General features: G+C 42.0%; 1 protein-coding gene, 1 non-coding gene and 1 pseudogene across 2 annotated transcripts in view; 1 reads left to right on the plus strand and 2 right to left on the minus strand.

Moving 5' to 3' along the window:
• The window catches only part of LOC148826073 (uncharacterized), a 588,722-nt gene that overhangs the window by 4,896 nt on the left and 560,375 nt on the right, over positions 1-23,451 (minus strand). The window lies entirely within an intron of this gene.
• LOC148826074 (antigen WC1.1-like) lies at positions 668-23,388 on the minus strand (annotated as a pseudogene).
• On the plus strand, positions 4,592-4,663 carry trnaa-ugc (transfer RNA alanine (anticodon UGC)). Its single transcript has one exon. It is a non-coding gene; the product is annotated as a tRNA-Ala (tRNA).

Here is a 23,451-nt window from a genome sequence, read left to right on the forward strand (position 1 = left end):
AATATTCACTTTAAATTCATGAGCTCTTAAGCCCGTAGTGGTAGTGAGGACGAATCAGATGTTAAATCGAGGAAGGGAGACAGTAGATTGAGCCCCACCCCCCCAACAGTGCACTGAGAGAGAGAGGTTCATACACACACACTGACTGGACACTCCAGTACATGAACACTGCACTGAGAGGGGGGTTAATAAAGACACACTGACCAGACACTCCAGTACATGAACACTGCACTGAGAGGGGGGTTAATAAAGACACACTGACCAGACACTCCAGTACATTAACACTGCACTGAGAGAGAGAGGGGTTCATACAGACACACTGGCTGACTGGACACTGCTTTAATGTACAATAAGGTACATAAACACTGCACAGAAGAGATAGTTACCGCCACGTCAATAAATAATCTGCCCACAACCATATTTCCAAGACTCCAAAGTCTCCTTTGAAAGAAAGTGTATTAGATGATGACAAATTCAATAATACTTAGACAAAACCGAGTTTCTGGCCACATTCAAAGAACAGCAATAACCTTAATGAGAATATAACTAGACCACAACTAGTTTAGTTCGCAGAAAAGAATCCCTCGGCAACATCACAAACCTTTCCTACTTCGCTCTGCATCTCTCCACTACAGATTCAACAGTGAGGAAGTTAAAAACACCGTTTTTAAACACAGACATTACCACGTAAGTCATCGCACTCACCCGACAGCTCCGTTTCTTCATTTGTTTCTGCAGTGATTTCACAGGGAGGCATGAGTCCAACATGATCCGTCTGTCCCTGATCTCCTCCTGCTCCCGACTCCTTCTCCCACAGCTGCAGTCGCACTTTAAAGGTCTCGTTTTCCTTCATTCGCGTTATTTCTGTCCCGAAACTGTCCTCCACACACTGTGTGATATTAATCACGGCCCGACTCACCAGGATCTGGGAGACGCTGCGGAGTTTGTCTTGAAACTCGTTCTCAGAGTCAGACATCGTGTTTCGGAAAACTTCTGAAACTTCATACACGAACGATTTGAGCAAAACCTCCACGAAACAGTGAAGCTCGTTCTCCTGCTTCATTTGCGCGATTTCGACCCCGAAACCGTTATCGACAGACGTGATTTTAATCACGACCCGTCTCGCCAGAACCTGAGAGATCCGGCGGAGTTTTTCTTCAATCGACTTCTCGGAATCATCTGTCCGGTTTCGGAAAACTTCCGAAACTTCATGCACGATCGATTTAAGCACAGTCTCCACGAAAGAGTGCGCCTCAGTTTTCAGATTAAGCAACAGATTCTCCATTTTTTTCAGAGTCGATCTGGAAGACACAGACAAGTCCTGCAGCTGCCGCGGCTGCAAACACGTGGGCTTGAACACAGAATTTTTTATGTGTAAATAATTTACAAATACAACTAGAGGAGCAGAAACAGATACAAGAGAAAAAAAAATTAACTGGCAGAGGTAACGAAGTAAATTATATTTTTTACATATATCAAATGTTTTCCTTGCTTAAGCATTTTTTTTCATTTTTATAGAATTTAAATAATATTTCAACTCCATCTGAAAAGTACTAAAAAGGGGAGTATTATTGGACCATTTTGATTTATGAATGTGAAATTTACTCAGAATGACTAATAAATTTGCTAAAAGAAATTTTTTTTAAAAAAAGTTCTCTTACACAGTACAATATCAAAGTCCTTAAACCTAAAAAAAATTTTAAATGCCTACAAACAAAACTCTGCAAGTCCGTCCAAAACAACTTCACAAACACACACCTTACAAGTAAATGTACCAAAGATTCCCTTTCAACCCGACAAAAAACGCACAAATCATCCTGCTCATGCTTAAATTTAGACAGTTGTTATTTAACTGGATAAAACCTATGAACAATTTTAAATTTTATCTTTTTAGCTTTATTTGTAATACAATATCCATCAGGAGTTATCCAAACTAACTTCCAATTTATATTTTCAAATGGTGCACTCCGAAAAGATCAACTTGACACGCACACCTTTCCTGTATAAAATAAAAATCATCTCTCATTTTTTTTACAAAACAAATCGCTTTTCTTTTTACAACATTTCGAATACCGTAAATTTAATAGAAACATCTACGTTAATTTCTTATTTATTCCGCACGTCTGCAGTCACTGTTTACATGTCTGCATTGTTTACTTGTACGTTGTCTACTGTTTGTACAGTATATTGTCTTGATGCACTGTCTGTACTTTGTGTAAAGTATCTATATCTATGTTCTCGCAGTCTCCTTCCTCACCGCTCCTGCTCGCTCGACACTCAGTCTCTATGCCTGGGTTAGTTGAATCTCTGTCCAAGTCTTTTGGATCTTAATGACTATATGAACAAAAAATAATTTCAGGTTTACAAATTTGACAATATTTCACCTATAAGGCTCTGCATGGCTTGGCACCTCAGTACCTGTCTGAACTATTATTGCCCTACTCCCCACCTTGCAACCTTCTCTCTTCTAATTCTGCTCTCCTAACTGTTCCCCAAGCCCATCTACATTGTGTGGGTGACAGGACCTTCTCCTGTTATGCCCCAAGCCCTGGAACTCTCTCCCCAAGGATATCACAGAGTCACCTTCTCTAAACTACTTCAAATCCAGACTCAAAACCCTCTTCTTTAGAAAAGCCTTTACTGAACTGTAAACTGTAGGGAGATTCTTCACCCCTCTGCTTTTCTTAGTACCACCATCCACGGTCTCCTCTATATATTGTAATTGTGTTTTATCTTGTGTATTTTTATTTATTGTTGTTGTCATTCTGTAAAGAGCTTTGAGAAGCCACCTTTTAAGGCGCTATCCCCATGTACCCCATGTATTAAGAAGACCCCCCTATTCCAGTATATTACCTGTAGTGTTATATTCAAAAAATCATAACAAAATAGAGAACACTTTCACAACCCAAAGCAAGGTTGTATGAGGTGAGGGGGGCTGTCTGCTGTGTAAAACACTTGGTTGTAGCATTGTGAATGTTGTGCTTCAAATGCTATTGAGTCATGAAGAGGACCTCCCTATCCCAGTGTATTGCGTGTCTAATAGGTGCCGTATTGAAAAAGTCATAACAAAAACTGAAAGAGGTTTCACAACCCAAAGCAAGGCTGGGAAAGGTCAGAGGACCTGCTTAGTGTGTAAAACACTTACTTGCAGCATTGTGGGTGCTGTGGTTTAAATGCTATTGGCTTGTGAACAGCATCCCCCTATCCTAGTGCACAGTGCCACATTCAATAAAACCATGAGAAAAAGAGATTCACAACCCAAAGCTCTGCCAGTCTTCTGTGTAAACAATCATGGACATCATGATTTGAACATCATGGGTGCTGTTTTTAAAAAGCTGTTGAGTAAAGAATAGGAATTTTCCTGCAGAATGAAAACAGGAAATAAAGAAAGGGTTTCAGAAATAAAACAAAGCTTTATTCCCGTGCTGACAGTCTGGGTAATTGTAAACTGCTGTTCTGCTTCCTATGGTCATATATGGGTTTTTCGCATGAAACTCTATTGAGCAGTATTTCTGCGTTGTGAACGTATGTATGTATACAGCGGTCCCCCAGTGTTCCAGATGGTGCGTAATTGCGCATCAATCAAAACCCCGACTGTCAGAAAAGGATAATTAGCTCACTGATATGTTTATGGAGGGGTTGTGAGTCGTGGTCTTTAAAATGCATTTGGTTTGAAGGCGTTCTGTGTTATATGATATGTGATATGGACACAAGAATATTCGTGCGTGGAATAAAAAAGACAAACTGAAGGCTGTGAGAACATTCACAATGTACTTTATACACAGAGCAATTGTATATACAAAGCAATTGTTTCATAAAAACGCTACAGGCGTGCCAAAATCGTTTTTGAACTTCAAGCTTACTTTACCCCGGTCAAAGTGATGAAGACACAGACATTCAATGAAAACGAATTTAATTCACTCAAGGCTCCGCTCTTTTGTTGTGATGTCATTTTAATTAATGTTAGCTGTGATTAGGTGTCGTTTTTGTCTCTTTTAACTTAAGAGTTAAAGAGTTTAAGAGTCTGCTCCTTTCTTCCTGGTATAGAAATAACATGTTCCATGTTTACAACCACCACTATAAATTATTTGTTCAGCTCTAACGCCTGTCTGCGTTGACAAGGCATCTCAAAATGACATATTAAATAAGAACACGATCCTTCTGGTTACCATTCCTGTGGTTGGAGCGTTGTTTCGCCCTTTTTCGTTCTTCTACAATATTTACAGACAGGGCTTTATCACTGTAGTTGTACAGAAGAAGTGTGCATCGGTCCATGAAAATCATCAGTACTGCTGTTGTTCTATGCGTAGTTTAACCGAGAGCACTTAAAAGATGCAAAAAGCTTTCAAAGAAAACAGAATTGAAAGACAGTAGAGTAAGGAGGTAAATAAGCACTCCCCCATCGAGGAATTAACCACCGTCGCCCGTGTGACTGGATATAAAAATAACTGATTCGTTTTTTGCCCAGTCTCTGGAAGCTTCAATGTGATTATTTTTCCTTCCTTATTTCTTCATTCCCATGAATTTACTCTGTAGTAGAGGAAACACGAATGTGGGAAATTGCAGGCATTCTCCATAAGCACACACCACTGGGGATGTAGCTCGGTGGTAGAGCGCATGCTTTGCATGTATGAGGTCCCGGGTTCAATCCCTGGCATCTCCACGTGCTTTATATTATTGTGCTCACATCGCAATCTTCTGTTGAGTGAGAACTCTTTGTCGGTGTTCATAGAGAGCCAGGTTTACACAATTAAGTTCAGTCACACACGAAGTGCTACAGTGTTGCTCTGCTGTTTTAAATGTACCTCCAAAGCATTTAGTTCTGTTAACTATAACAAATTATTTGAACTATTTTAACGTCATATTCAGGAAATCCAGAGAACGTCTCCACACTTGTCGTGGCTGTTGAAGAAATCACCTGTTAAATCTCACCTGGGATTTCTTGAGAAATCATTCAGCGAGCGAGTCCTCCCTCTGGACTCCGCACTAAACTAAAAGCTGCGCGAATTCCTCACTGCGTGTCCTGTACTGTTACAGGTGCTCTCGTGTAGATGTGGAGCACAGCCATAAGGACACTTTGAACTTTTTCCGTATGTGAAGGAAAAGGCAAAATAGCATGAATAGTATTAATCATATAAAATATCCATGGTACAACTCGAGAAAGTACTGAAGGACTAAACAACGACTTTTGATGATTACAAGAGATTCAAGAAACACAGCCGTCCGCACACAGGCTTGGATCCTGAACGCTTAAGTTAAGACAAAGCGAAGGATACGAACTGTAAACTCTCTTCACGTCTTACCGTTTGTGAAATAAAAAAAAATCTTACTTTCTTAATAATTTCTTACTGCTGATAGACAATTTATTGCATTTTAACAAAATCACAATTACAAACATTTTGGGTTAAACTGTTATTCACATACTCTAACGAAGATAAACGTTAGTGTCTTCCGGTGTGTGAGCCCATTTCTAATAAGAATAAAAAATAAGTTATATAAATTGAATTGTTCTACGTTTTATACTTACATAGTCTTATTAATATTTCAGTTAAATATTTTCTTCTGTAGTAATACTAGTCTCGATTTACAATTTTTGGACATGGTGCATCTTAAATAATTTTGTTATTAGTCTCGGTTTTGGAAAATCGCGCCTAGAAGCTACCAAAACTGGTAATGTTCACAAGATGTGTAATGCAATAGCAGCCTTCTGGATAGAAAACAAAAAGTATTTCTTGGTATAAATCCTAGCTCATTTATAGGCGGCATTCTAGGACTTCTCGCTTCAGAAATCCTGTCAACGCATCGTACGTTTCTACTCCATCAATATCAGCAGTGTTATCACTACCAAACGCTACGCACATGGGTCTTTTTCCGCTCTCCTGCTCCCCACGGTTAGTCCCTTTGGACGTCCGTGACAGAATGCTGAGCCACTTACTGACCCCGCGAGCGGCGCTTTTTGTCTTTCCGCAGTTTTTTCTTGTTCTCTGGGCTGTTTTTTTTTCAGTTTCTCTATTCTAATCGCTGGATATCACTCTGATCTTCCGTGCCTGTGAGCGGGTCCTGCACCTGGCTTTCCTCGGGTAGATCACTCCGATATCAGTGATTGAATGTTGAGCTGGCTTGCCTATTCTTATTACTGGATATCACTCCGAGCTTCTGTGTCTGGAGCGGGTTTTCGTGCCTGGCTCTTCCTGGTCTTGCTCTCTCCGATATCAGTGATAGAATGGTAAGCTTTCTGCCGTTCCTCCATTCTTTTCGCTGGATATCACTCCGGGCATCTGTGTCTGTGAGCGGACTTCGGTCTGGCTTTCCTCAGGTTGTCCACTCCGATATCAGCATTAGAATGTGAACGTGCCAATTGCCCAGTCTGCGGTATTTTTCCCCGGGGTTTTATGCTGTTTTTTCTTGTTTTTTGCCTTTTGTTTTGATTTTTTTTTTCTTCCTGGTTTCCCCTCCTTTTTGTTCCCCCCTGCTCCCTGTGTCTCGGAACTTTGGTTCCTATCTGTTTTGTGTGGTTTGTCTCCCTGGTCTATCCCAGGTTTTTGTCTGTTGTGTTTGTGCTTGTGTACTTTTTTGTTTTAAGTCTCCGGAGCTCTTCTCTACCCCCCCTTCCTCCACCCAATAAAGGTTTATACCCCGGAGGAAGGGGTAGCTCTCAGCCGTGGATTCCCGGAGGTTTCCTTTCAGTTAAATGAGGTTTTTCCTCCCCCCAGTGCTGGGCAGCTCATTTATTTGTATGGGCGTCGGGAGCCGCCCATGAAGGGGGGGGTACTGTCACGCCCTCTGCAGCCAGAGGGCGCTCCTTCTCTGTCCTGTCCCTAGTTTCCGGTCTGCTGTCCTTCCTGTCCCTCTCTTTCCCTTGGGCTATATATTTCCGGGTCTTGCACTCTGTCCTCGCTCAGCATTGACGTTCGGATGTCCTGAGACCCGCCTAGCACCAGGGCGCCCCACGTCCGCTCCCTGAGGGCATAGGTTTCTATACGGCATTCCTGAACTCTTTGCACTATGAGCCCAGGCCTTTTTCCCGTCTCGCCGCTACGCACATGGGTCTTTTTCCGCTCTCCTGCTCCCCACGGTTAGTCCCTTTGGACGTCCGTGACAAATAGATCCTGGCAATACTTCATGAGATCTTCGTTGGAAAATTGTTTATTTTATTTGAAACAAATATTTTCAATACCATCCAAAAAGTCAAAAGTTTCAATTGCATGCAACTGATGAGATCTCTCTTCGATGGAAGTTATAAGTACATCCAAAACACGTTTCTTGTGGATCCAGAAGAGGATCATTATGAGGCTCAAAACATGCCTGTCTCTTCTTTTTTTGAGGACGATTATTGAGGTGTAATCATTGGTTCAAAACCCAAATCATCTGGTATTGCTGTTGTTTCTTTGATAGTTTCTTCAAATCCTTCAATTGATCTTCGATATCGAGGGATAATATCATACAAATTGTGGTTTTCTTTTACTCACCAATTTTATTAAAATTTCACCTTCTTTTACTGATGTCTTGCATTTATCACAAGATATAACAGTCCCCTTGCGTCCTCAGGTAAAATGTTTTAAAAAGTACAACAAAAGTACAATATACTGAACAGCATTTATGGTTAAAATGAAAGTACATATACCAAGATATTAAAATACAATTGTACAGATTTTTGAAGTTTTCCACCAAATCTGCACTGTAATTTTGAAGTATTATAGCTGAGAATGCAAGGTTAGTATGAAGATCAAATTCAATGAGTGAAAATGATTTTCTTGGAAGTTGCCGATGTTGCTCATTATTGATCATTCCAGGTGATATTGACTTAGGTCCTCAAATGTTTACTTGTTGTAGCTTGAAATGTGCAAAACACTCACATTTCTTTCAAATATGAAGATGTTTTACTGTATCTAGTGCTCTGTACTCGTCAATCTGGGTGCTATAAAATACCTATGGTTTGAGGTGCAGTATAAAGTGAATATTGGGGTGTCTCTAGTGCTGTGGGATGCTGCGTTTTAAATTGAGCAGCTCCTGAAGGCAGGACAAGGAGTCTTAGATAGATAGATGCAATTTCTTCTCATGGGACCAATAGAGTATCTATCTATCTTAACCTTTTGATTTGAAGGGAATGTAAATAACAGCCAGGTTGTCTCTTTGGTAGTGTTGTATCTGGCTCTGTCAACAGTGCCTTTTGCTCCTTGTGTGGATTAAGTCATACTTATGAATTGATCACAAACATTTAGGCATTCTCTCCTTCTGGGGTTGATTTTATCATTGTGAGTGGCCAAAGGTTCCTTATATATTTAATTAAAAGTCTTTAATTGTACAAAATTAAGAAATTACAAATGAATGACAAAATGGTTTTAAAAAGTTTATTTTTAAAAAGGAAACGTAAAGAAAATGTCTATACATTTCTGCACATCAGAAATGTTACATTCAGAATTCTATATCAATTAATAGTTTTATTTCAGAAACATATTGTACAAGAAAAAAGACTGAGTGGAATAGGGAACTTTAAGGTCTCCCTGTTTTAAAACACAAACTGCAGGTCCTGTAGACAAAGTCAATGAGGACAGTGACTCACTGGTCAGAGCTCTCAGGTGACAGACAGTGTCAGTGTGGAAGCAGTGGAGTGAAGTGGACTCAGGTCACAGACAGTCTCAGTGCTCCGAGCTGCTGTAAGACTGTGTGACTCTGTTGGTGAAGCTCTTCTGTGTCTAGACCTGCTCGAGGAGGTTCTCCCAGACAGCCCTGTCAGTCTCACAGCGCCCATCCTCTCCCCGAGAGTCATCCCCAACATCATCGTAGTCAGTCCTGTCAGGGGCAGGGGCTCCTTCTTCAGAGGGCAATGTAGGCAGGACCCTGTTCACTCCAGGGCCAGGCTGGAGGACACCTGACAGAGAGACAGACTCATGATTTGTCAAATGAGCCAGTTATTGAAAAATATTGTTACATATAAGGATTATGAAAATTGTGAATATCAAAAATGACTGAGTAGATAAATTAAAAAATAAATTAATCATAACCCCCAACTTTTAAAGATTTTGCCAAGAATATACCCAAGCATTTGGTATAGTTAAAGGCACATAAGAGATTTGTTCTTTGGAACAGCTTTATTGTATTGAAAAAAGCACAATTAGTTAAATATTTGTTATTAACAACACTACACACACGAAATTACACACAACATAGATATACAGCACGCAATTACAAATTTGCTAACAAGGTGTTTTAGACACCTACATCCTAACCACCCAGAAAATCCTCAAACTGCTACCAAGTATTCAGCTTTTACAGAACACCTATATAAAAGAAAGAGAAACCAAACCTTCTAAACCTAAGACATTACAACCAACAGTTAAATCTCTCTTTGTGAACCCAATTGTTACAAAATGAATGGGAGCCTATCTCCCTGTTCTAAAGATGCTCTCACTAGCCAGGAGAGGCACTTTTTAACCAAGGGATTCTCTAAACAAGAAATTAAAGTTTCTAAAAACAACAGAAAGGCAAGCTCTCTTTATGAGGGTCAAAGACTAAACTCCAATCTGGTCTTTCCAGTTGATCTGGACAAGTAGTAGAAGCAAGAAGTAGCTCTCGCCTTCTATCATTCCCGGACAGTTGATTGACAATCATTTATCCAGAACTTAACTAAACTTTATGGTTGCTTTGATCACTGAATCTCACACCTCAACATCTCAGCAAACATCTCCTTGCTTTGCAGCCCCTAACCGTGTACTGTAATTGGAATTGGAATTGGAATTGATGACATTAGCCAGGTGTACCTAGATTTTTTAAAACACTTACGTAGTCACAATAGTGTAGTGAATGGGGATTTTAATTTTCTGTAACAATCAGAAATTATACCAGTATATTTTGAGAGTACTTGTAGACTTTTAGGAACTAGTCAAACATAATAATCTATAGTCTCACACGTATTCTAACCAAACAATATACAATTTATTGATATAATCATAATTTGCATAACAAAAACAAGCATAATAGAACATATCTAAGAAGTAATCTGCTTTGATATGAATGGCTATTAGTGGACTAACGATTATAGTATACAGAATAGATGTTACAATATTGTAGTCAAAAGCGTTTAATAGGATCGTTTTAAAATTAAATTGTATCTTTTTGGAAGAATTGAAAATTCAGTGCAGAATTCACTTATACTTATGAAGTATCAATGCTCTAAAACCACAGTGAGGAAGACCTAGTAATTTCTGAGCCTAGTAATTCTCTCTGCAGTCAGAAAACAGAATTCCTGGTCTTGGGGAACCTAAAGCTTTGTTCTGCCCAGACCTCATTCCCTCATCATTAATCAGCTGCTGATCAATTTAAATCAATTTAAATCTGATTGGCTGGGTGTGTCAGTAGGTGGGTTTCAGTGACACTCTGATTTTTGTGATCTAACTTTGTACAATTCAGGTCTCTCAGCCTTTATTAGCTGTTATTGATCCTTGTAGGACATGATAGGGTGAAGCTACCGCTACTGCAAAATGCCTGATTCCCCCCTGTCTTGGATGACAGTGCAACAGAGATGGATTACTGGAGGTTATCTTTCCCATCCCTGAACTACCTAACCCACACTGCCCCCTGGGTGTAGCCCCTTTTACCTGAAGTGGGGTCTTCCTCTCTGTCGAACACATCACTGTACCCAGAGGGTGTCTCATCAGAGAGGAGTCTCCCTGTGAACAGAAGAGCAGGTCAGTAATGGCTCTGTCATTCTGACACAGACTGGCCAGTAAGAGACCTCTTCTCTTCCAGGTAGTGTTTATTTGCAGATATGAAATTAGGTTGAGACTAATTTCTAATGACAAAGGCTACTGTGGGCTGGTACAGGGGGTACTCCTTAGTCTTATTTATAATAACTCACCTGACACAGTGTCTGGACTCTGGGGCACAGTGATGGCATCATCATAGTACTCAGGGGCCTCTTCTTTCACAGAGGACATAAGCTCTCCTAAAGCACACAGAGCACAGCATCACTGTCACACATCAGCACACTGAGTTATCTAGAGCACAGGACTGCTGGAGCTCATCAGAACACACTGATTAACTGAACATCACACAGGATCTAAAACTCCAGGCTCTAAGTACAGGAGATCAGGGGGAACCTGATTTCCAGTCCTATTCACAACTGTAATAAATGTAAAACAATTCCTAGATTTTCAAATAAGATGTTGAAGGAAAACAGGGCAGAGAAAGTTTGGCTGTATTTGGACAGAGAGGGTGATGATGTGAACCCTATGAGATACTGAATAGGAGCCGGACACTGGCAGCAGTGACCCAGACTGAGTGTGCAGGGCTGAGATCACAGAGAGAGAGTCAGATTCATGTAACTGGTGCAGAATAGTACAGACTCCGTATTCAGAGGCTGAGATAGAAGAGAGAGTAGAGAGATTCAGACTCAGTGGGATTGGTGCAGAGATTCCCCATGTGACTGGACTGAAATAACCCACCTGACAAGGCATCTGGACTCTGAGGTACAGTTACTGCATCATCATAGTACTCTGGGATCTCTTCTTTCACAGAGGCTATTGAGTCTCCTGAACCACACAGAGAGACAGAGAATGTACACTTCAGGACTCAGACTTAGTTTGACCATAGAGCTGCAAAGTAATTGTAAAGTGTGATCTTAAATGTTTTGTGGTGTATAGTTAAGCCAAAACTCTAGGGTCGCTGATTAATCTGATCTGAAAGGCAGTTTTTACAGCATGCTCTTCCGCAGTCTCCTTTTCTATCAAAACCAATTAAAGAAGCACCCTGTTTACCACCCCAGTATTGACCAGATCTAGTTTTGCTCAGCATCTGTGATTTGCTGAGATAAGGCTAGTGTGAGGCAACACTGAAGAGCAGACTCCCCTCACCCGGTATTGGGTCTCCCTCACTGTCCTCCACATCATCGTATCCAGAGGGCAGCTCGTCAGAGAGGAATCTCCCTGTGAACAGGAGGACAGATCAATATTACCTGCAGTCAGACAGCAGACTCATTGTCTTCCGCTGGCTGTGGAAGAAGCCAGGGTGTGAACAGTATCTCAGAGTTTGTGTGTATAAGGCAGGTCAGGAACTGTGAACTGTGGTGTCAGTTACTTTGACACCAGTTGAGAAAAAAAAACCCTACAGTCAGTCAGCACTGTCTCTTACTGGGAGAGAAGCCAGGTTGTCAACAGAAACACAGAGTTTATGATGCTTTTCTTCACTTACTTTGACAGCAGTTGAGAAAGAAAACTCTACAGATTTAAAACCAGTATGGTGAGATTTTCTACAAGTGTTAAGTCCTCAGATCTTCCTCAGAAGGAAGCTGGAGACTAATCACTCCTGAAGACTCTCTCCACTCACCTCTCCTGGGGGCGCTGTAGGTTCCCTCTCTGGCCAGTTTGTACTCTATTTCCTCGTAAACGGCATCATGATAGGGGACAAGTGCTCCCTTAGATAGGGCTTTGTGAGAAAACAGACATTCAGGGTTAACATGCAGGGAGAGGAGTACAAGATCAAACATTGACTACTAAACCTTCTTTGGACATTACAGCACCTAAATGTTATGCTTCTGGATTTGCAAATTTCCTGATATCTCCATCTTTAATTGTTGATAATCTTTCTTAATCTTCAAATGGTTTTCTCTACCAGGTTTATTCCTCAAGGTAATTATGTAAATATAAGTTCCATGTGAGTGACAGAACTGACCACTAGAGGTCACTATGTGGATGGATAGTTCCCTCCCTACCTTTCCTCAGATTCCTGTTCTGGATCAGCTGCCCCACTAACAGGGCCAGCACCACGAAGAGCAGAGCCCCCAGCAGCAGGAGGACCAGGGGCGAGGCAGACAGGCCTCCCAGTGGCTGTGTCTGGGGTGTTGTCCTGGTTCTGCCTGAGAGAGGGGGGAGACAATGGATGAACAGGGATCAGGAGAGGTGCTCTTGGGCTCATATACACTTCGACACATGTCCTGTTCTCCTCCTGTTCCGATATGTGGCTATCATGGCTTCAGGGTAAACCCAAGATCAATGAAGAATAGTTAAGGATTCCCAATCTAACCCATCAGGACTGTCACTAAATCAATGAGGAAAGAGAGGACACTAGCACAAGATCTACACTGGAAATCTGAAAACACTGATCTTCACTCTGAGAGAGGAGAGGAGACACTACAACAACACTGGGAATCTGAAGAGACACTGATCTTCACCCTGAGGGAGGAGAGGAGACACTACAGCTACACTGGGAATCTGAAGAGACAGAAAGACAGGAGTTATCAATGACAAGGAAGATTTCTGTTCACCTGTAGCTGTTGCTGGACTGGCTGTTGTCTCTGACAAACCTGTAAAAGAGATAGGAGAACTGTCATTATTTTGCCTTTGGTTTTAAAGCAAGTTGAATCCAGAGTGGTCTTAATAAAAAAAAAATCTTTACATTTGTTCCTTGAGGTCAAATCTAGGATTGCAGGATGAATGGTGTCTTGCTCAGAATTAAAGCCTAGTGCTGTTCACACACACATGGCTACAAAACATCCAAATCTTGTGACTGATGATCTTAGTTGGATTAGTTAGATATTAAGCAGTGATAGAGTATGGGTGACATCAGTCTAACTTCTCCATTGATCTGCTACCTTGTTCATCTACAGTTCTTGTGTCGACAGTCGCTCTGATTCAGTCCAGAGTGACAACAGTCCCACAGGTGAAGCTCACTGCCTGTGCAGTTCACCTCGTCCAGCCAGATTGGTGCCATTTCCTGGTCCGAATGAGGCCTCTATTGCTGCACTCACTGCATCCCCACAGCCCAGCTGTCTGCAGACCACCTGGGCATCCTGCAGGTCCCAGGAGTCGTCACAGACTGTCCCCCAGGAGCCCTCATACCGCAGCTCCACCCGGCCAGAGCAGTTAGTGCCTCCAGCCAGGCGCAGAGCCAGGGGGACTGAAGACAACAGTGAGGTTACTGAGTGTCATTAGATCTGTGACTGTAGACAAAAGCACAGAGGCTTCTGAGTGTCTTTAGCTCAATGACTGTAGTAGAGATTAGTGAGGTATTGAATGACTCTAGAAGAGAGCTGTAAGGTTCCTGTTCCTCAGCTCAGGGCTGCAGTGTCTCTGACTGTTTTACACACTGAACTCACCTGGGCAGTACAGCTGAGGCTGCTCTTCCTGAGGGGCTGGAGTGCTTCTGTCAGCTTCTTTTCTAGGACCTTCAAAGATTAATATTCATATAAAAACATTATTATTATAAAATGAAGAACAATGACATTGATTTCATTTTTATATGTTTGGATATACATTGATAATAATTTAGTTGAAAGCTCTTATTCTGTTCTGAACATGGCAAAACACTAATCTGCTGAGCTGCTCAAGATATAGACATGTCGAGAAAGCTCATGACCAGACAATCACTGCAGAGCTGCTCAAGAGGAAGATAGCATCACTCTTCACTTTCTACCTGAGCAGGTGATCTCAGCAACGTCCCTGTCTTCACACTCATTCTGACCCCAGGGGGAGGAGGGACACTGCCACAGGGCAGTTTGCGACAGGAGACAGAGTCCAGCCATTTGGGATCAGGGCTCAGCCTGGAGTTTGTCTCTCTGATGGTACCCTTGTCTCCACAGCCCAGCTGTTTACAGACCACTGCAGCTGTGATGTCTGTCATGTCGTTGGCACAGATGCTGCCCCAGGTGCCATTGTAGTAAACTTCTGCCTGTCCTGAACAGCCTGCAGACAGCCTCAGAAGAGTGTGAACTGCCAAGACAGCAGGGAAAGTCAAAGGAAACAAACCCTGACAAGACAGCCCAACGTTTCATTCTGAACTGGAAAGAAACAACAAGCAAACAATGTGAACAGCAACTAGTCTCATTTTCTGTACTAATCCAGTTATAACTGACTCACGTAATGAAACAAGGACAGCTGTACAATGACACAGCTGACATGAAGGTGACAGGAGTGTGTGGTTCTGTTCATTCAGAATCTGGACAGTGCATCACACAGAGCTTTAAAATCCCATTACATGATCAGGTTCTGATCCAAAACGTCATTCTGATCAGCTTGGCTATTTAGCAGCAGCACAACTAAGAGACTGAGGCATGAAAGTAGAATGCGTGGCTCAGGGTGAGTGGTGCTGCGCTGTGAATGGAGATAACGAGGCTCAGGGTGACATTTAACACCGTGTGGGTCATCAGGATCTGACCGGAAGCCATTCTTGGAACAAATCAAAATGAAACATTTGAGGCAGAAAATCATGAAAGGCAATTGATGTGAGACGTTTGAAGATTGGATCCTAGATCTTACTGGAGGACTGAGATAAATATATCCCCATTCACTAGTGGAGGGGAATTTACGTTCAGTGCTAGAGTTTCTTTATTTCTTTTTTTTTATTTTTGCTGGGATGTGAATATGTGCATTCCCAGCTGTATCATAACTATATCTCAGTCTGTTTTTACAAAGCTCTATGTGATCCTAGCCCAAAACATTTGAGTGATCTTTTAGTCCCTTATAATCCCTCTCGTACACTTCAATCACAAGGAGCAGGTTACCTAGTTGTTCCTAAAATTAAAAAAGTCACAGCTGGCAACAGAGCAATTTCTTATAGAGCTCCCCAATTCTGGAATAGCCTCCCCGCAGATGTGTGGAATTAAGACGCACTCTCAATGTTCAAATCTGAGTCAAAAACATATTTGTTTAGTCTAGCCTTCCGATATATATTTAGGAAAAGCAAGCCATGCAACCTACCAATTTCTGCTTTCATTGTCATTCACTTTATTTCTTTTCTATCCATCCAATCTGAGGTGGACTTTTTGGAAGCCCAGGCCCAGAATCCAGCTCCTTCTACCTGTCGAACTCAACCTCCCAGAGAAATTTCAACCAAAGGAAACTACTGAACATTCTGGACATTTCTGGACTTTACCATACATTACTGAACTAAAAATACCAGTCTGCTTTTCCACCATGTAATATAATATAGATGACTTTCATATCTGTTCATTTTAATTAACCCGGTGCCGGCCAGAGGAGGATAGTGTCACGGATGTTGGAAGGGACGAACCGTGGAATGGCAGGAGAGCGAAAATAGACCCTATGCGTAGCAGCAGGACGGGCTCAGCTGTTCAGGAAATGCCGTATAGAAACCTACGCCCTCAGGCCATGAACAGGAGTGACCTGGAGCTAGGTGGGTCTCAGGACATCCGAACCTCAATGCTAAGCGAGGAGCAGAGCAGAAGCAGGAAGTAAATAGGCTACACAACAAGACACACCAGAAAGACATGAATAATCACAGGGAACTAGGAACAGGACAGAAGTGGAGTGCCCTCTAGGTGTACTGGGTGTGACAGATAGGCTCCCCCTTTCGAGCCTTGGTTCCTCTCAAGGTTTCTTCCTGCTTTAGTCTAGGGGAGTTTTTCCTTGCCACTTTCGCCTTAGGCTTGCTCACTGGGGGTTCAGGCCTGGAAATCTGTAAAGCTGCTTTGTGACAATGTCCGTTGTAAAAATACAAATAAAACTGAATTGTACTGAATTGAATTTTTCTCAGTAAGATATATTTAAACACTCTTAATGCAAACCATATCCACAATGTGGAATTCGAGAATATGGATATTTTATAAATAAAATATAAATAATATTTTTTTACCTCGCTTACCTGAGCACAGGATTCTCACATCCTCCTTGTGTCCACAGTCATGCTGTCCCCACCTTGCTGAGGGACACTCCCACAGAGACAACTCGTTCCCCAGGCAGCCCACCTCGTCCAGCCAGATGGGTCCAGTTCCCTGGCTGAAGGAGGCTGGCACTGGGGCACTGAGGGCCGTCCCACACTGGAGCTGCCTGCACACCACCTGAGAGTCTGCCAGGTCCCAGGAGTCATCGCAGACTGTCCCCCAGGAGCCATTGTGATAAACCTCCAACCTCCCAGCACAATCATCTCCTGCCCCAACCAGCCTGAGGGAGCGCTGGGCTAGGAGAGAGACATTATGCAGTGATACAGACACATACAGTGCCTTGCGAAAGTATTCGGCCCCCTTGAACTTTTCAACCTTTTGCCACATTTCAGGCTTCAAACATAAAGATATTAATTTTTTATTTTATGTGAAGAATCACCAACAAGTGGGACACAATTGTGAAGTGGAACGAAATCTATTGGATTTTTGAAACTTTTTTAACTAATAAAAAAATGAAAAGTGGGGCATGCAAAATTATTCGGCCCCCTTGCGTTAATACTTTGTAGAGCCACCTTTTGCTGCGATTACAGCTGCAAGTCGCTTGGGGTATGTCTCTATCAGTTTTGCACATCGAGAGACTGAAATTCTTGCCCATTCTTCCTTGCAAAACAGCTCGAGCTCAGTGAGGTTGGATGGAGAGCGTTTGTGAACAGCAGTTTTCAGCTCTTTCCACAGATTCTCGATTGGATTCAGGTCTGGACTTTGACTTGGCCATTCAAACACCTGGATAGGTTTATTTGTGAACCATTCCTTTGTAGATTTTGCTGTATGTTTGGGATCATTGTCTTGTTGGAAGATAAATCTCCGTCCCAGTTTCAGGTTTTTTGCAGACTCCAACAGTTTTTCATCCAGAATGGTCCTGTATTTGGCTGCATCCATCTTCCCCTCAATTTTAACCATCTTCCCTGTCCCTGCTGAAGAAAAGCAGGCCCAAACCATGATGCTGCCACCACCATGTTTGACAGTGGGGATGGTGTGTTGAGGGTGATGAGCTGTGTTGCTTTTACGCCAAACATATCGTTTTGCATTGTGGCCAAAAAGTTCGATTTTGGTTTCATCTGACCAGAGCACCTTCTTCCACATGTTTGGGGTGTCTCCCAGGTGGCTTGTGGCAAACTTTAGACGAGACTTTTTATGGATATCTTTGAGAAATGGCTTTCTTCTTGCCACTCTTCCATAAAGGCCAGATTTGTGCAGTGTAAGACTGATTGTTGTCCTATGGACAGACTCTCCCACCTCAGCTGTAGTTCTCTGCAGTTCATCCAGAGTGATCATGGGCCTCTTGGCTGCATCTCTGATCAGTCTTCTCCTTGTCTGAGCTGAAAGTTTAGAGGGACGGCCAGGTCTTGGTAGATTTGCAGTGGTCTGATACTCCTTCCATTTCAAGATGATCGCTTGCACAGTGCTCCTTGGGATGTTTGAAGCTTGGGAAATCTTTTTGTATCCAAATCCGGCTTTAAACTTCTCCACAACAGTATTACGGACCTGCCTGGTGTGTTCCTTGGTCTTCATGATGCTCTCTGCGCTTTCAACAGAACCTTGAGACTATCACAGAGCAGGTGCATTTATACAGAGACTTGATTACACACAGGTGGATTCTATTTATCACCATCAGTCATTTAGGACAACATTGGATCATTCAGAGATCCTCGCTGAACTTCTGGAGTGAGTTTGCTGCACTGAAAGTAAAGGGGCCGAATAATTTTGCACGCCCCACTTTTCATTTTTTTATTAGTTAAAAAAGTTTCAAAAATCCAATAGATTTCGTTCCACTTCACAATTGTGTCCCACTTGTTGGTGATTCTTCACATAAAATAAAAAATTAATATCTTTATGTTTGAAGCCTGAAATGTGGCAAAAGGTTGAAAAGTTCAAGGGGGCCGAATACTTTCGCAAGGCACTGTATCTATAAACATTAATGACACAATCCCCTCCTACCTCTACCAGCCTGAGGGAGCACTGAGCTAGGAGAAACAATACCCAGTGATATAGAGACATATATCATTGTGGCTGGTGTGGTGCCATTAAAGCTAACATTAGGTTATTAGAAAAAAAAATTAAGAGTGTAAAATATAGTAGTTTAGAAAGATGCAGGACTGGTAAGCAAGAAGAACAAAGGGAATCTTTTGGCTTACATTACCTCGTCATTAGAATTGTCATGAGTCGAAATTCACCGGATGAAATATAAGAAAAGACAGAGTAGAGAGAGGTAACAGGAGGAAGGAAGAGAGAAGAAGCATGTCAGATGAAAAGAACTGGAGTTCAGATTCTTGTTAAATAATGTGAACCTTGTTTAAGAGAGCTCTCAGTCTTGTAATTGTAAGAAGATCCTGGTTTTCAATATTGTGCAATCCTCAGGCTGAAGACATTCTCTTCTAGTTTGTGATGGAGGTTTAGAATAGAAATATAGTAGTTTTTCATTCACTTTTGGGCATCATATTAATGCTGTTCTGTTAATTTATGATGCAGGGTAAATCTCTGATTGCATTATAGAGGATTTCATATTATAGAGTTATAAGGGAAACATCTTTTCTATAAGAAGGGGAAAACTATGGATTTGTAGCCTATTATCAAAGTGACTGCCTACAGAAAATCTGAACAGACAGAAATAGCTGTCAGTCAGCTATTTCTGACCATTCACAGGCTTAGGGAGATTAGGGTTAGGGTTAGGGTTAAAACCGAGGTCCTGACTCTCTGTGGTCATTAACAATCCCAGGGAGTTTCTCAAAAAGAGTAGGGGTGTAACCCCGGTGTCCTGGCAAATATCCCACTGGCACTTACCAATCATGGCCTCCTAATAATCCCCATCTATGAATTGGCTTCATTATTCTGCTCTCCTCCCCACTGATAGCTGATGTGTGGTGAGTGTTCTGGCGCACTATGGCTGCCATCGCATCATCCAGGTGGGGCTGCACACTGGTGGTGGTGGAGGGGAGTCCCCATTACCTGTAAAACGCTTTGAGTGGAGTGTCCAGAAAAGCGCTATATAAGTGTAAGCAATTATTATTATTATTATTATTATTATTATTATTATTATTATTATTACAGATGTTCAGGGCAATTCTGAGCAAAAGCCAAGCTTTTCTTTACTTTTCTTTGTCAGCCTGTTAGTCAAGTGAAGATCAATCAGATTCTGATTAGCGATCAGTTAGTAAGAACCTTTTTTTTACTGCTTAAATGCTATATACTGTATACGCTATCTAGCTCTGCCAGTGTTTTTTATATTTTTTATTTTTTTTATATATTTTTGGAAGGTGAAAAAACATTCCAGGTTCTGTCTCCATAAAAAATATGCAGATGATTTTTTAAATATTTGTTCAATCTGTCTCAAATTTCTATCCAAGGTAGTAGAGTCACAGGACCAGGCCTACATTCTCCGCTTTCTCAGAGTGCCACAACATGAAAAAAATAATTCTGAAGAAAGAAAAATGAAATGTGTTATGCATATTTCTTTTGAGTGAGTACACACAGTAAGACAGAAGAAATCTGATGATTCAGACTCATAGTAATACCCAATGGATAAGCTTCAATTCAAATTTGAACCAGACCTCTGTTGTCTATACTAAGCAAGATATTGCACCCCAAGATGCTTAAGATCCTTCCAGCCAGAAATTGCCCCTGGATTCTGTGACAACCAGAGACTCTCTCTCCAATACAGTTGTTAGGAATCTGAATGTTTTAATAGTTACTTTCCTGTCATATCCATGGAAGTCCAGATCATTCAATATAAAACATTACATATCAGTAATACAACTAAAAAGGTTTCTTATGGACCTAATGAACCAGTACTTTTCAATACTCTGCTCATGATGTAGTAAGTGCATCTACATCAATACCGGTATTGCCCATCAATTATTCTTTTTCAAAAAAAGAAATAGATAAAATGTTTATTTTCTTTAGGCTGGAAGCTTTCATTGTTCCCATCTTTTTTAATTAATCTATTGACTTGTCACGCAAATATTCTCAGTTTTCATCTCTGTTGCTCACAACTGCAAGAAAGGAGATCTTAATGAATTTGAATTACAGGCCTCACATCTGTGGTCTGCAGTGCATTAACCTGATGACTAAACACTGTATCTCTACAGAATGGGATGACTGGATTGAACAATATATGGAATCTCTTCTACAATTATACTCAAAATGTCAAACATTTATCCCTGGTTTATTACCAGTCCATATTAATGGACTTAAAATAAAAACAAATATTACTTCATACAATATATTAACTGTTGTTCACAGGTCCAGTTGTTAAATTCTGTGACAGATATTTTAGGGTTTGTGTTTTATGTCCTACATATCAATGTGCATATGTTAAAAATAAAAAAAAATACTTTGAATGGCTCCTACCTGAGCAGAGCAGGGCAACATCCTGTCCAGTGTTGCAGTTGACTGTCTGTGGAGAACTGCAGTTCACCAGGTGAGACTCATCCCCGGAACACTGAATACCTGTCAGACACACTGTCATTGTCCCATACACAGAGGAGTTATAGACTTGTACTAGCCAGCAGCCATATCACCCTGCAACTCAACAACAGGCAACCCACTGAAGTTAAGCAGGTGTGAGCCTGGTCAGTACCTGGATGGGAGACCTCCTGGGAAAAACTAAGGTTGCTGCTGGAAGAGGTGTTAGTGGGGCCAGCAGGAGGTGCTCACCCTGCGGTCCATGTGGGTCTTAATGCCCCAGTATAGTGACGGGGACACTATACTGTAAACAGGCGCCGTCCTTCGGATGAGATGTAAAACGGAGGTCCTGACTCTCTGTGGTCATTAAAAAATCCCAGGGTGTTTCTCAAAAAGAGTAGGGGTGTAACCCTTGCGTCCTGGCCAAATTTCCCATCGGCCTTTATCAATCATGGCCTCCTAATAATCCCCCTCTATGAATTGGCTTCATTACTCTACTCTCCTCTCCACTAATAGCTGATGTGGGGTGAGTGTTCTGGCGCACTATGGCTGCCGTCGCATCATCCAGGTGGATGCTGCACATTGGTGGTGGTGGCGGGGATCCCCATTACCTGTAAAGCGCTTTGAGTGGAGTGTCCAGAAAAGCGCTATATAAGTCTAAGCAATTATTATTATTACTACAGAGCACTGAATACCTGTTAGACACACAGCACTGTCGCCTGTCTCAAACACAGAGGAGTTGTATATTTGCACCACTGAGCCACAGCCCAGCTGTCTGCAGACCACAGAGGCCTCTCTGTAGCCCCAGGAGTGCTGGAGGAGTCTCCCCCAGGTGCTGTTGTAGTGAACCTCCACCCGGCCATCACAGTGACTCTCTCTTCCTGACAGCCGGACTCCACCGTCTAGAGTTGACAGGGAGGAATCTGTAAAAATGAATCATCATGTTTACTGTCGTTCACACATCAGAATAATAACAGAAGGGTTATCAGGAACAACATTTTTTTCATATAAAATTAGCATGACACACCCCAGTTTATTAAATCAGAACATATTGTCATAAACATATTCCATATCATTTTCAAAATGGTTTCAGACATTTGGCAAGACATCGAGTTCTAATGTCACACTTCCTCTCTGTTCAGTATAAATTCTGGCTGGCTGCCCACAACTCTGCACATCTTTTTTAGTTTCCCTTCCTTCACTTCAGCTGCATCCGTGCAGCAGCTTCCTCATGGTTGAAGAGGATGTGCCAGTGCTGGGCAGGTCAGTTGAGCCCACATGTAAGGGGATGGAGGGATTCTAAGCACCTCAGCAGGTGACTTGAACACTAGATGGTGCACAAACTGCAGTGTGGACATCTGTGGAAGAAAGGGCTGTGAATGAGGAATGTGAATGTGGACTGACTTGGTGTTTGATAACACAAGGAGGGTGGAGCTGGGAATTAGCTGCAGGGCAGGCTCCTGTAGAACAGCATGAAGAGGTGGGTAATGGAAGGAAAAGAGAAAGCAGATAAGGATGGAGGAAATGATGGAATGAAGGGTGGTCTTGAGGTCTTGAGAAGTTGTGCTAGACCTCTGTGGAAATGAGAGAGGATTATGGGAATAAAGGTCTGGGTGAGAGGTGACCATGGTTGTGCTGGAAGTCAGGACAGTTTGAAAAGGAAGGGAGGCTTGGTGATTCCAGTAAGAGGACTGCTTTCAGTGGCACCTTGAACTGTTGGACTGGTGTAGCTGACTTGGATGTAAATGGATTCATGCTTCATGAGTAAGTGGGAGAGATTTGGATTTGACCTCTTACTGATCTTTTGTTTGAAGCTTTATTAATTCTGAAAATATAAATATGTGTTGATTCTTACTAGAACAAATGACTCCAGTGTCCTGCCCATGAGAGCAAGCCGCTCTGCCCCATGAAGAGACAGCACACTGAGAGAGATGTGTCTCATTGCCCCGGCAGTCAAACACATCAACCCCCCTTGATCCACTGCCTGGTCCAAACCAGGCCTGTCCTGGAGCTGCTACAGCCTCCCCACAGCCCAGCTGCTGGCAGAGAACACTGGCGTCTCACAGGTCCCAGTACTGGTCACACACTGTCCTGTATTCACTGCGGTACTGCAGCTCCACCCGGCCAGAACAGGAGTCAGGGCCGCCCATCAGCCTGTAGCCACTGTATTCTGCAGACAGAACAGGTGACTCAGGAGCTGTAGAACATTAACACCACTCTAGACTTTATACAAAGGACGGGGGAGTCAGGAGCTGTACTGTATGAATGCAGTGTGATTTTAACAGTGTGTTCATTATACAATAACTTCTCATAGTTACACATAATTATTGAATATTTAACTTCAGTACACAAGAGTAATTATCTGTCACACTGTG

This window comes from Atractosteus spatula, chromosome 10 (genome assembly GCF_055471065.1).
Source record: "Atractosteus spatula isolate fAtrSpa1 chromosome 10, fAtrSpa1.hap1, whole genome shotgun sequence".
NCBI classification, from domain to species: Eukaryota; Metazoa; Chordata; class Actinopteri; order Semionotiformes; family Lepisosteidae; genus Atractosteus; species Atractosteus spatula.